Below are 13,710 nucleotides of genomic sequence, written 5' to 3' on the forward strand. Positions count from 1 at the left end.
TCATCCACTTCTACTCACCACTTCCTTTGGACCCTGATGCTACACAGCGCCGCTTTGTCTATTGCTTTATTTTCAGACGCCGTATTTATGTTGAAACTTCAAAATAACATTAAAGGCGAATATGAGGTTTCATTTTATCAAACGAGTTTAATAACAAGTTGAAAAACAATACTGGAGAATCTGTCTTAATGTTTGTGTGTCCACGTATTTGTTATTCTTTTAATCAATTCTCACTGAACAATCGTATGTTCGACACTAAAGGCATTAATGAACGCCACCCCATCCATGGGAGGAGGTGTGTGTGTCTGGCTTCTTCAGTCTCCTAGCCTGCCCGGTTACTCTGTATTAATCAAGTTTCCTTGTTGTTTTTTCCTAGGTGGGCTTGTTCTTTGCTCTGACAGTTGTTTCCCTAATAGTGTATCCTAGGCCTGAACTCCTCTGAGCAGGATCGTAATTGGAGACAGAAATTACTTCAAGCTTGTAAGTGTGACCAAAAGGGAATTTCAGACCTATTTTTAAATTTCCAGTCACATGCTGTTTACAAACGACATGCCTAAAACAGATGACAAAAGTGGACCAGGGGCACTTGTTAAAAGTGCAGACTTATGAGTGTCACCCCAGACTTGCTGAATCCAAATCTCAGGATTGAGGCCCCAGAAAATGCATGTCTAACAGGCTCCCCCAGGTGATACACACAAATTTACGAACCACTAACTAGGTGATTTGTATACCTAATCCATCCAAAAAGGTGCAGAGCATTCTCCCAGCCCAAGGGAAAGAATGCAGTGGTTCTAATCTTGGGGATCAAGCACAAGCTCTGTGTCTCTTTTCTGCATTCCTTTAGGCAAGGGCATTCTCTACTGTTGGGTGAAAAGATTTAAATTAGATAATAAATGCATAAGAAACCTGAACACATGAAAAGTGCTTGAACACATGAAAAAGCTGTTAATATTGTAGCTAATTGAATAATTTATCAATGTATAATGTTAATATGACATACTCCTCCATCTCCAGAATCAAAACCAGAGAACATTCACACCATCTTGCCTCCTTAGACTCCCTAGTTCCCAGTTCCACACTGCTATTGCCATCCACCACCATTTTTCTCTTCCAAATGTTACTCTTTCTAATGGAGAAAAAGTGGGAGATTTACACTTTTTAAAAACTATGTTTTCTGTTACTTTAGGAAATTTAGGGTGGGAAAGAAGAGAGTGCCGTCTTGGTCTAATTTCTGATAATCTAATTTTCATCCCAGAAAATGTTAATTTTCCTGAGGGCAACTACAACATTATTTCCATTTCTAAATTCTGCACAGATCTGAGCCCAGCCTGACAAACAACATCTGCTAATTGGTATAACGCCATGTGGCTGTCAAAAGGGTGAAAGGAATTGATGAAGGATGCCAGTTGATTCAGGCCAAGGAAATGTGACCATCACTATCTAAGGCCATTGTGTTCTTCTGGTGAGTTTGGTGAATTTGGTGAGCTCTCCTGGACTTCGTGTCCCTATTAAGGCATCTCTCGCTGATACTACCTGAGAATAGGGAAGTTCAGTCAGGACCCTTGTAAAGTTCCTTAACCAGACTCTTGGGCACATGAGGGAGGTTAAACCATCTTCTCCCTTCTAATTGTTATGAAGCATATATGAGTGTTCAGTATGAGGCTGGATGAATTGAATGTCAGTTTCCTAGGCCTATAAATTCTCCAGAATGGGGTCCTAACCAGAGCTCCAGGTGTCCATGAATAGAAATCAGTACCATGAACTTGGAAGGGGAAAATCAAAAAAAATCACATCTTTATTCTCACTAAACTCTAACTGAAATTTAGTATTTCCTATCATTATGAATGTAGAGTGAAATTGTAGTGCTACCTTTAGTACCCTTGACTTTGTCACTAATAGAAATTATAATTCATACCGCATTTCAGTTGTGGCAGATATCCTGAAATATCGTTTACTCTGATCTCTACTTTGACATTATTTGACCTAATGCTAGATTTTGTTATTTAATGCACTAATAAAGCAGCACACATAGCACTGTATTACAAGGTTGCATTATTATTATTATTATTATTATTATTATCAGTGTAATGAGTTTTATTTGTAATCCTATTTGTTTTGGTTTATGCATTTAGAATCCTTTCCTAAGAAGAGGGCAGGGGATGGAGCTCAGCAAGATGTAGCCTCAGCTGGAGTCTACCTCAGCTTGTTCTGGGGAGCCCTGGAGCAGGAATGATGTCTCAGGGTTGTCCCAATTTGAGGCAAGGCTTAATAACTCTGCTTCAGCCCTGTGTGGGCTAATCTTCCAGGCATCTCTGGCTCTTGGAGGCTCCACTGACCATGGACAACCCTCCCAGAGAAGGGGTTAGCTGTGAGCAGTTAATGACCAAGATCAGAAGCAGTTGGGGGACTGGATGCACCAGCTGGCAAAAAAGAACTGGGGAAGGCAGCTACTATTCTGTGGAGGTGAGAATGGCCATGGTGCACTGGGACCCAGTGAGGAGAGCAGGCATGTTTGAGGAGATGAGGTACAGTAAGGAGTAGTGAGTAAGATTGGTTTAAGTTCTAGAGCTGAGAGAAATGGAGAGGGATTAATGAGCAATACTAAGGACGCTGTTGGAATGGTGACCATGAATTTACCATGATATGATTATGTCTGATTTCATGGAGAAAGCCAATACTTGGGTTCATCTAAAGATGTATTTTGCCAGAGAGAGGTACAAGAGAGTTGAGGGTGTTGGCAAAATGGGATCGGGAGGGAAGTGAAGACAGTCAGAAGAGATCTAATGGATAGACAGGTGGGAAAAGTATCAAAGATCCCAAAATAGTCAGAGTAGTGCTCGTGGGAGTCACTGAGCAAGTAAGATGGAAGGAAAGGAGGATGTCTCCACCAGCCGTTTTGGAAATGGAGCAGATGCCAGTGATAGAGGAGTCCCAGATGGGACTATGGGAGTGGATCCCGAAGAGAGCTCGAGGAGACCTCTGCAGAGAGGACTCAGACCTACATTGGGTCATCTGTGTCCCCGTGCGAGTCACCTAAGATAGTGGCATGGCAGAGGCAGGAGAAAGGCTAGGATCCAGGAGCTGGGGTCTGCTCTTGATGAACAGAAGAGACCAAGAGGTCAGAGATGGCAGAGAATGAGAAAGGTGATTTCAGTGGGAAGAGTCCCCCAAAAGTAGAACTTCTTTTTTCTTGTTAATTTTAATATAAAATTTTGCTTGGGTATTTTTAATTGGACAGTAGGTAAATGATTACATTCCTTTTTTAAAAATTTATAAATTACAAATAAGGCCAAAGTTTCTTACCACCCCAGCCACAGCCCCAATCCTTTTGCCCTGTCCCCATAGGCAGCTAGCTGTCTCCCCCGAAACGTTTTCCATATGCAAGCACGCCTCCTTACACGCACGGAATAATATATAGTATTACTTTTAGTGTATGGGTGTGTGCTTCAGAATAAATGGTTTCATACTCTATATACTTACTGTCTTATAATTTACGTTTCTCCCTCAGCACCATGTCTTAGAGATCTAAGATACCATGTTTTAGAAAATGAGCAGACTTATTGTTTTATTTTGCTACATAGTATTCTATAATGTGAATTTACTAAATTTATTGAGCTTTTCTCACGTCAATGGATTCTTAGGTGATCTCTAGTCTGGGCTATTACCAGCGATGTTGCTGTGTACATTCCTGTACAATTTTTTTTGTACACATGATAAATGTTACAAAGTGCATCCAAAACACCTGTATATGTTTCTGTTATGAATGTGATCTGCTGCAATAAACAGAAAACTCATTAAACAAATAAGGGTTGTTGGGTTTTTTTCCCTTCTTTTCTGAAGGTAAGGAGTTACTGGGATTGGTTTAGTTGTGTGGTGATGCACCCTGAGATCCAGGCTCTCTAACTTTTCACTCTGCCAGCCTTAGTATATTGTCTAGTATCCTCATCCTTGGTGCCTCATACTCACCATATATGGTTGCTGTGGCTCTGGACATCACTTCTGGATTCAAAGCTAGAAAGGGGGAGAAAGAACAGTCACAGCCACATATGCTCCTTTTTATCAGAAATGTAAACACTGTCCCAGAAACAATCTCAGCGGATTTCCACTTAGGTATCACAGGCCAGAACTAGGTCCATGAGCTCTCCTACTACAAGGGAGACTGGGAAGGAGGGGAAGAAGTTTGTCCTTATTGGCTTAAACCAATTCTTCATAGTCTGACTGCGTATTAGACTCATAGGGGAGCTTTTTAAGAATACCCATATCTGGACCCTACCACGAGAGGTGTTGATGTAATTGGTCTGGGGTGAGATACTGGTGTTCTTTAAAAGCTCCCTGGATGACTGTAAAAGTCACCCAGAGTTGAGAACCAGTGGCTTACACAAACAATCATGATCTTTCACCTAGGGCTGAGAAGGTGTATCAGTTAGGATTAGATTCAGGTGCAAAGTGATAGTGCACAACATAACCACAACCCAAACAAGAAAGGGGTTTATTTCTTGCACGCATAAGAGTTCATTGATAGTTGGTTCAGGGCTGGATTGGCCTCCATCCTGTCAGAGGCTCAGACTTCATTATTCTGTTGGTCCACCTTGCAAGGTCTTCATTCCCAAGTTGATTCAAGACAGTTATTCCAGCTCCAGCCACCATTTATGTATTCCACCCAGCAAGAAGGAGGACAGGGAAGAAGGAGAGCAGAGGCCCCCAGCCCTTTAATGACACTTCCTGCAAGTTGCACACACCGCTTCTGCTCTCCTTCCACATGATACAGAAAGAAATGTGTCAGTCTTTGTCTTCAATGCTCTAGCTTTCATTTCAGAAGGCCTCCTGTACCTTAAGGTGATAAGCATATTCTCCAATATTTTTTCTAATGCTATTATGGTCTTGTGTGTTTCTCTGGTTTAGGTCATTAATTTATCTGAAATGTAGTTTTATAAAAGGTGAAATATAAATACCTACGTTTATTTTTTCTGAAAGTTTAGCTAATTGCCCCAGTATCATTTATCTGTTTCTCCAGATAAGAATTTCTACTTTTGTCAAATATTAAATTCCCACATATATATTAGGTGAAACCATGTGAAACTGCTGATATCTATCACTTCACTGGAGCTTTATTTTCTCAGTTTTACCAGTCACTACTAGATGTCATATTATGTATTTGTTTCTTTGTTTTTTGTCTGTGTCTCTCACTCGAATGTAAGTTCATTGAGGGCTGGAATTTTGTCATTTTTGTCAACCCTGGGCCAATATGTATCTGCTAAATGAACGAATGAAATTTATCCTTGAGTCTGTTAATACATATTGATAAACTTTAATGCTGAGCCATCCTTATATGTTAGAAAAGCTTGGTTATGGTATATTATTCTTTAAGTATACTGCTGTATTTGATCTGCTAAGATCTATTTAAGTCTTTTGCATCTGTGATCTTAAAAGAGCTTGGGGGGACTTCCCTGGAGGTCCAGTGGTTAAGACTCCGTGCTTCCAATGCAGAGGGTGTGGGTATGATCCCTGGTAGGGGAACTAAGATCCCACGTGCCACGGTGTGGGGGGGAAAAAAAAAAAAGCTTGAGTTTCTCTTTTCTTTGTTTCTGCTGCCGTGATCCAGTCTGGGCAGACTAGAGAAGGGCAGCAGAAACTGCTGATCAGGACTGAGAAGTGGAGCTTTTAAAAAAGAGACAAGCATGGCCTGGAAACGGACATGGAGTAGGAACTACTAGGAGAGGCAACCGGCCATGAGCCCTGGTGTCCCTGCACAGTCTTCCTGGGTATACCAAGGATACAGGGTCCTAACTGCTCTTTGCCATTTCTCAGGCTTGTGTTTGTAGTGAGCAACCTTGAGGGATGAAGTAATACCTCCCTCTCGGACAAAAAGCAGGCTTGCTTGTTTCCTGCTATAAAACACGTGGGTTCCCCAAACTCAGTGTTCCTCAGATGCAACACAAACCCATTGTATGCATGGCATCTACTGGGGCCCTCCATGCTGCCCCTGTGGAACTTGGGGGGCAAGGGAGCCAATGTAAACATTGTGCTTATGCTGCTTAATGTGCCGTGCATAATAAAGTCCTTTGTCTCTGTCACTAGAGTCTCATCTTGGTCAGCATCTATGAAACAGTAAGAGGCTAATTATTCACTTATCAGCAGGGTAAATTCAAATGCCAGACACTGACAGTTTTGGCAATGAGGATAGGGTGCTGACAGAGATATGGCTATCTGGAATAGGAAGGACAAAGGACCCTGTGGACCAGATCAGGGGATATGAAAAGACTCCCTGGCACATGTTAGTGAATCCTCTCACCCAAATGGTGGGCGGCAGGGTAAGGGTGGCTAGAGTGAGGGTCTCACATTGTCCTACCTGTTAACGAGGCTAAGCAGTGAGAGGCAGGATTGAAACAAGCCACCTGAATGGTGCTTTGGTTCCTACTCACTCTCCCCCATGCAGGAGGAGGAAGGATGTTATGACAATGGGGCAGCAAGCTGCACAGCCCCACCCAAAAGTCAATGTGGATGAGGCTGCTGAATCAAAGGGTCCCCAAAGCTGAAATAAATGGCATCAGCCAGGATGTTTGGAATAGAGCTTTAGATAAGCCAAAAACATTACAAGTTTATTTGATTGGGCCCCACAGATGGCATTCAAACCCGAAGTGAACAAACACAAAGCCTTGCTTACTGGCACAGACCCGCTCTTTGTCTCTGTGCTCCCTATCCCTCTCTGCCATCCACACTCCACCCTCAGCCGCTTTGATGAAAAAGCAGAGTATGCTGGGAACTTCATGGAGCTGAGGATCTCAAACGCTTACAGCTCTGTAGGACCCAATGTCCATGTCAGCATCTTACCCAGTCCTGTGGATGGATGCAGGCAGGGGTGGCTGAAGGCACCCAGGGATGCAGTGTGGACTGGGGGCAAAATGTTCCTGGGCTTAGGTTCTCTCTGGACTGATGCTGGAGGTTCATGAGGGAGGAGGCAGTGGCACTCCAATCCTGAAGGCAGAGGCCAAGAGAAAATGAAAGTCTTCCAGCTGCCTGCCCCCCTGCCATGAGCTAGCCTCCCCTGCCACCCAGCACTCCCTGCTCTCCCTTCTGGAATACCATGATCTCCTGAAGCTGTTGCAGTAGCTCCTGATCCACACACATTAAACGCCTTGGTCTGTTTTCCTGTAAGGTAAAAATATCACCCAATTTCAGAAATCTGTTACGTTTCTATACACTAAAAATGAACTGTCAGCAAGAGAGAAATTAATAAAACAAGCCCATTTACAATTACACCAAAAAGAATAAAATACCTAGGAATACTTCTGACTAAGGAGGTAAAAGACCTGTACTCAGAAAACTATAAATCACTGATGAAAGAAATTGAAGACTACACAAACAGATGGAAAGATACACCGTGTCCATGGATTGGAAGAATTAATATTGTTAAAATGACCATATTACCCAATGCAATCTACAGATTCAATGCAATTCCTGACAAAATACCAATGACATTTCTCATAGAACTAGAAAAAATAATTCTAAAATTTGTATGGAAACACAAAAGACCCCAGATAGACAAAACAATCTTGAGAAAGAAAAGCTACAGTCATCAAAACAGTATGGTAGGGACTTCCCCGATGGAGCAGTGGTTAAGAATCTGCCTGCCAATGCAGGAGATGCGGGTTCGAGCCCTGGACCGGGAAGATCCAACATGCCGCGGAGCAACTAAGCCCATGCGCCACAACTACTTAACCTGTGCTCTGGAGCCTGTGAGCCACAACTACTGAGACTGTGGCTGCAACTACTGAAGCTCACGTGCCTAGAGCCCATGCTCCACAACAGGAGAAGCCACTGCAGTGAGAAGCCTGTGCACTCCCCACTCGCCGGAACTAGAGAAAGCCCAAGCCCAGCAATGAAGACGCAATGCAGCCAAAAATAAAATATAAAATAAATAAATTTATGAAAAAAAATTAAAACCACAATGAGATATCACATCACACTCATCAGAATGGCTGTTATCAAAAAGACAATAAATAACAAGTGTTGGTGAGGATGCAGAGAAAAGGGAACACTTGTACGCTGTTGGTGGTGGTGCAGCCACTATGGAAACACTATGGAGAGTCCTCAAAAAATTAAAAATAGAACTACCATAGAAACCAGCAATTCCATTCCTGGATATTTATCTCAAAGAAATAAAAACACTAGTTCAAAAAGATATATGTCCCCCTATGTTCGTTGCAGCATTATTTACAATAGCCAAGATATAGAAGCAACCTAAGTGTCCACTTAGATGAGTGGATAAAGAAGATGTGGTATATATAATAAATGGAATATTACTCAGCCATAAAAAAGAATGAAATCTTGCCATTTGCAACAACGTGTATGGACCTAGAGGGTATTATGCTAAGTGAAATTGTCAGACAGAGAAAGACAAATACTGTATGAATTCACTTATATGTGGAATCCAGAAACAGAGTTATAGATACAGAGGACAAACGGTTGCCAGAAGGGAGAGGGGTGGAGGCAGGAAAGAAATAGGTGAGGGAGATTAAGAGGTACAAACTTCCAGTTGCAAAATAAATGAGTCAGTGGTATGAAATGTACAGTATGGGGAATATTGTCAATAACTCTGGCCTCCCAGCAATCGGCCTGGCGTCGGTATAGCCTTAAACCAAGGAGGTGGAGCTGGGTTTAAATTTTTGAAATTAAAGTAGGTCTACATGTTAGGAACTCATGTCTTTTCTTGTAAGTAAATAGAGTGAATTAGCCATTTGGTCTCGGAAAAGTTCATTGTTGAGGGCTTAAGAGATTTGGAACCATTTGGAAACCAATGAGGCAAGCTCAGAGTCAATAGCATCCTTCTCTAAACAGGAGATCATGAGTAGCTTTCTGCCGGAGGAAGGGTGTTATGAGCTACTCACCGTTACAGGCAAAGGATTCGAGGACCTGATGACAGTGAATCTAGCAAGGTACAAACCAATGGGAGAGTATGTGACTGTACGAAGGATTAACCTAGAAGCTTGTTCCAATGAGCCGGTGACATACTTGCAAGGGGAGCTCCATGTCTCTAAGATCTTCAGCCATCCCAATATCCTGCCATATCAAGCCACCTTTATTATAGACAATGAGCTGTGGGTTATCACATCATTCATGGCATATGGCTCTGCAAAGGACCTCATCTGTACACACTTCATGGACAGCATGAATGAGCTGGGAATTGCTTACATCCTGCAGGGGGTGCTCAAGGCCCTGGACTACATCCACCACGTGGGATATATGCACAGGAGTGTCAAAGACAGGCACCTACGTTCTGATCTCCACAGATGGGAAGGTCTACCTGTCCAGTTTAAGCAGCAACCTCAACATGATCAGCCATGGGCAGCAGCAGCGTGTGGTCCACGACTTCACCAAGTACAATATCAAGGTTCTGCCCTGGCTCAGCCCAGAGGTCCTCCAGCAGAATCTTCAGGGTTATGATACCAAGTTTGACATCTACAGTGTGGGAATCACAGACTGTGAACTGGCCAATAGCCATGTCCCCTTTAAGGATATGCCTGCCACCCAGATGTTACTGGAGAAGCTGAACGGCATTGTGCCCTGCCTGCTGTACACCAGCACCATCCCTGCCCAGGAGCTGACCATGAGCATCTCGCGCTCAGTGGCCAACTCTGGCCTGAGTGATAGCCTGACCACCAGCACCCCCAGGACCTCCAATAGCAACTCACCGTCCCACCCCTATCAATCACCGCACCTTCTCACTCCACTTCCCCCACTTTGTGGGGCAGTGCCTTCAGCACAGCCCAGATGTAAGACCAAGTGCCAGCACCCTCCTGAACCATTCTTTCTTCAAGCAGATCAAGCGACGTGCCTCAGAGGCTTTGCCTGAGTTGCTTTGTCCTGTCACCCCCATCACCAATTTTGAAGGCAGCCAGTCTCAGGATCGCAGTGGAATCTTTGGCCTGGTAACAAACCTGGAAGAGCTGGAGGTGGACAAGTGGAAGTTCTGAGCCTCTGAAGAAGGTGCACATTCTCCATCCTGGGCCGTATGAGCCTCTGGGACACTTCCTGAGGGCTAGCCACATTCCCACCCTCCTGTGGGCAGATTGGGCAGAAAGGACATTTCTGCCAGGAGAGTTGGCTGCTTACTGACTGGGAAAGAAATTCCTGGAGAGAAACTTTTCTTTACTGCTCCAAGGCTTTTCAGACACAAGGGAATCCCAACAACCATGGATCGGGAGGGGCTGGAAATCTGACATTCCTAGTTCTGTGAGCTCAGGCGACTTGACCTCTTCAGAAGAAAGAGATGCTGTTCTGGCCCTCGGGGCTGAAGTCCAAGCCCAGGGTTTGACTCATCCACCCAGGGAACTGTGTGACTTCTCACTCTGGTTCTCCTACCAGCCTGCTTGCATTCTTCTCCCCTGCTCTCAGATCCTATAGGTCCATGGAGGGGCAAGCAATAAGAACCGCCTCCCTCATACCTCTCCCTAATAATTGAAGGGAAGGGTATTTTTTCTTTTTAAGCACTAGGTTAAGGCTAGGGCAGTCCATCCTCATCCCCCTTTTCACTTGGGCCCTGACCCCTAAAACTTTCCCTTGGTTCATCTGTGTAGCTCATTCCTTTCCCACCAAGAGTCCATCTTACCATCTCCTGCAGGCAGCCTTGGTGCTTCTTCCAAGGGCCATGATGTCTTGCCTAGCCTGAGGGCCTAAGTCCTTATGCTGTGTGAGTTTCATTGACAGAACAAATGAAAACTTCCAGAGAATCAAAAGAAAAAAAAAAAAAAACCTCTGTAAGGTTTTTATGTCTGTAAGCTAACATATTGTAACTAGACTTTATTGTAACTAGACTTTATATTGGTGATCATTTTGAAATGTTATAGAAATATCAAATCACTATGTTGTGTAACAGGAACTCACATAGTGTTGTAGGTCACTTATACTTCAAAAACAAACAAACAAATCCATAGAAATAGAGATCAGATTTGTGGTTACGGGACGGGGTGGTATAGAAGGGGAATTGGATGAAGGTAGTCAAAAGGTACAAACTTCCAGCCATAAGATAAATACTAGGGACGTAATGTACAACACAATAAATATAATTAACACTGCTGTATGTTATATATGAAAGAGAATAAATTCTAAGAATTATCACAAGGAAAAAAATATTTTCTATTTCTTTAATTTTGCATCTCTATGAAATGAAGGATACTCACTAAACTTACTGTGATAATCATTTCACGATGTATGTGAGCATTGTGCTATACACCTTAAACAGTGCTGAATGTCAATTATATCTCAATAAAACTGGAAGAAAAAAAAGTGTTTCAATTGATGGGCTATGAGCAAAGTTTGAAGTGGGGACAGGAAATTAAATTGGCCCTATGGTGGGTCCTTTGGGTCAATTCAGTGTACTGTTGTTGGAGCTGCCACTGCTGGAAGTATAATTGGTATTGATGTTGGTACAGGTTTGTACTGTGAATGCCCATAAGTGTCAGAGGGGATTCGCTCACTCAGGGACTGCTGTATGTAGAGAGGTGATTCCTGAATCCTCCAAGATGGTCCAGGAGAAACCCTATAGGCTTCCAAGAAGAGAAAGGGAAATGGGAAGAAATAGACTCAATGGTTGCGATTACTCAGAGGAGGCCAGTTTCCCGCACAACAGCATCACCTTTTGGACACAGTCACCAAGTACATTCCTTTTGGAACCTGCTAATTTCTTACTTACTGACCCATAGAAGTCCCGTGACTCTTCAACCTGACATTCCCATTTGGGGATGGGTAAACTTGGATTTGGTGGCTATCCAGGGAAGAACACAAAAGACCTTGCTAGTCAAATGGAAGTACTATACAGTAAGTCACCTACATATGAATGAGTTCCATTCCGAGAGCGTGTTCATAAGTCCAATGTGTTCATAAGTCCAACAAAGTTAGCCTAGGTACCCAACTAACACAATTGGCTATATAGTACTGTACTGCAATAGGTTTATAATACTTTTCACACAAATAATACATAAAAAACAAACACAAAAAGTAGAGAAAACATTTTTAATCTTACAGTACAGTACCTTGAAAAGTACAGTAGAATAGTACAACAGCTGGCACACAGGGGCTGGCATCGAGTGAACAGGCAAGAAGAGTTACTGACTGGAGGAGGGAGAGGAGGTGGGAGACGGTAGAGCTGAAGGATCGTCAGCAATAGGAGACAGAGGGCAAGCTGCAATTTCACTCATGCCTGACGTTGATGGCACAGGTTCTGGTTCCTTGCTGGATTCAATTCTATCTACCCTCTTGAAAAAACGATCCAATGATGTCTGGGTAGCAGGTCTTTTTTTTTTTCTCATTATAGATGACACAGTAACACTGGATTGCATTCTGAATGGCCCCTGCAAACTTCGTGTACCATTCTACATTTGAGTTCTGTGCCTCGAAAACTACCAGTGTCTCCTCAAATAAAGAAAATCCCCTTGCCATTTCCCGCATCGTGAATCTCTTCAGTCCTTCGGTTACTTCTTCTTCCTCTTGTCTCTCTTCATGCTTTCTCTGGGCCTCCAATTCCAACAGGTCTTCATTAGTAAGCTCCTCATGTTGCACAGCAAGGAGTTCAATGAAGTCGTCCTCTTGCAGGACTAGCTCCAGCTTCTCGCTGAGGGTCACTAAGTTGCTGAAGACTTCTTTGGACTCTTCATCCAACTTCTCAAATCCATGAAAATCATGAACAAACTGTGGGCAAAGTTTCTTCCAAACCCCATTCACGGTGACAGCCGTAACCTCACGCCAAGCAAAGTCAATGTTTTTTATGGCCTTGTAGATGTTATAGTCCTTCCAAAATTGTCACAAAGTTGTTCCTGATTCATCACTCACCTTTACTGCCTGACAAAAAGTGTGACGTAAATAATATTTCTTGAAAGTCGCTATAACTCCCTGGTCCATAGGTTGGATAAGCGACATGGTATTCGGTGGCAGATGCACTACTTTGACATTGGGATGAAAGTCGTCCATGAATGGGAGGTGGCCTGGAGCACTGTCGAGCAGCAAAAGAATGTTGAATGGATGTCCTTCTCCAAGCAATATTTCTCTACCTCTGGGATAAAGTGCCGGAAAAACCAGTCCTGGAAAATGGCCTGTGTAACACAGGCTTTGGGGTTACTCTTCCGTACAACAGGAAGTGTAACCCTTGGCTATGTTTTTAAGGGCTCTTGGGTTCTCTGAATGATAAACTAAGAGAGGCTTCAGTTTAACATCACCAGAAGCATTGCCACCAAACAACAGAGTTAGCCTATCCTTTGCTGCTTTATAACCTGGCATCAACTTTTCCTCCTTACTGATGTAACTTCGGTCTGACATCCTTTTCCAGTACAGTCCTGTCTCATCCACATTAAAAACCTACTCGGGTAAATATGTGCCTTCATCAATAATTTCTGGAAGTGTTTCAGGAAATTCCCAGGCAGCTACCGTATCTGCACTCACTGCCTTGCCACTTACTTTTATGTTCTGAAGGTTGGCTCTAGCCTTGAACCAATGAAACCAACCGTGGCTGGCATTAAAAGTTGCACCCTCTGATTCTTCGCTGTGTTTCTTCTTCAAGTCTTCATAAAGCCTTTTAGCTTTCTCTTAAATCAGCATTAAGCTGAGTGGGGCTTGACACCGATGCTGATCCTGTGTCCACACACTGAGAAGTTTCTCCGCCTCTTCCATCACTTTTCCATGCTTCCTCGATATTATTGTTGACATAATTGGCACGGC

General features: G+C 43.2%; 1 long non-coding RNA gene and 1 pseudogene across 1 annotated transcript; both read left to right on the top strand.

The window, feature by feature from the left end:
- Positions 1-380: 380 nt before the first annotated feature.
- Positions 381-2,837, top strand: LOC137778289 (uncharacterized). The gene is made up of 3 exons (XR_011076828.1): positions 381-480; positions 1,316-1,462; positions 2,133-2,837. It is a non-coding gene; the product is annotated as an uncharacterized lncRNA (long non-coding RNA).
- Positions 2,838-8,700: 5,863 nt separating this feature from the next.
- LOC137749854 (STE20-related kinase adapter protein alpha pseudogene) lies at positions 8,701-9,974 on the top strand (annotated as a pseudogene).
- The last annotated feature ends 3,736 nt before the right edge of the window (positions 9,975-13,710 follow it).

Source organism: Eschrichtius robustus, chromosome 16 (genome assembly GCF_028021215.1).
Source record: "Eschrichtius robustus isolate mEscRob2 chromosome 16, mEscRob2.pri, whole genome shotgun sequence".
NCBI lineage: Eukaryota > Metazoa > Chordata > Mammalia > Artiodactyla > Eschrichtiidae > Eschrichtius > Eschrichtius robustus.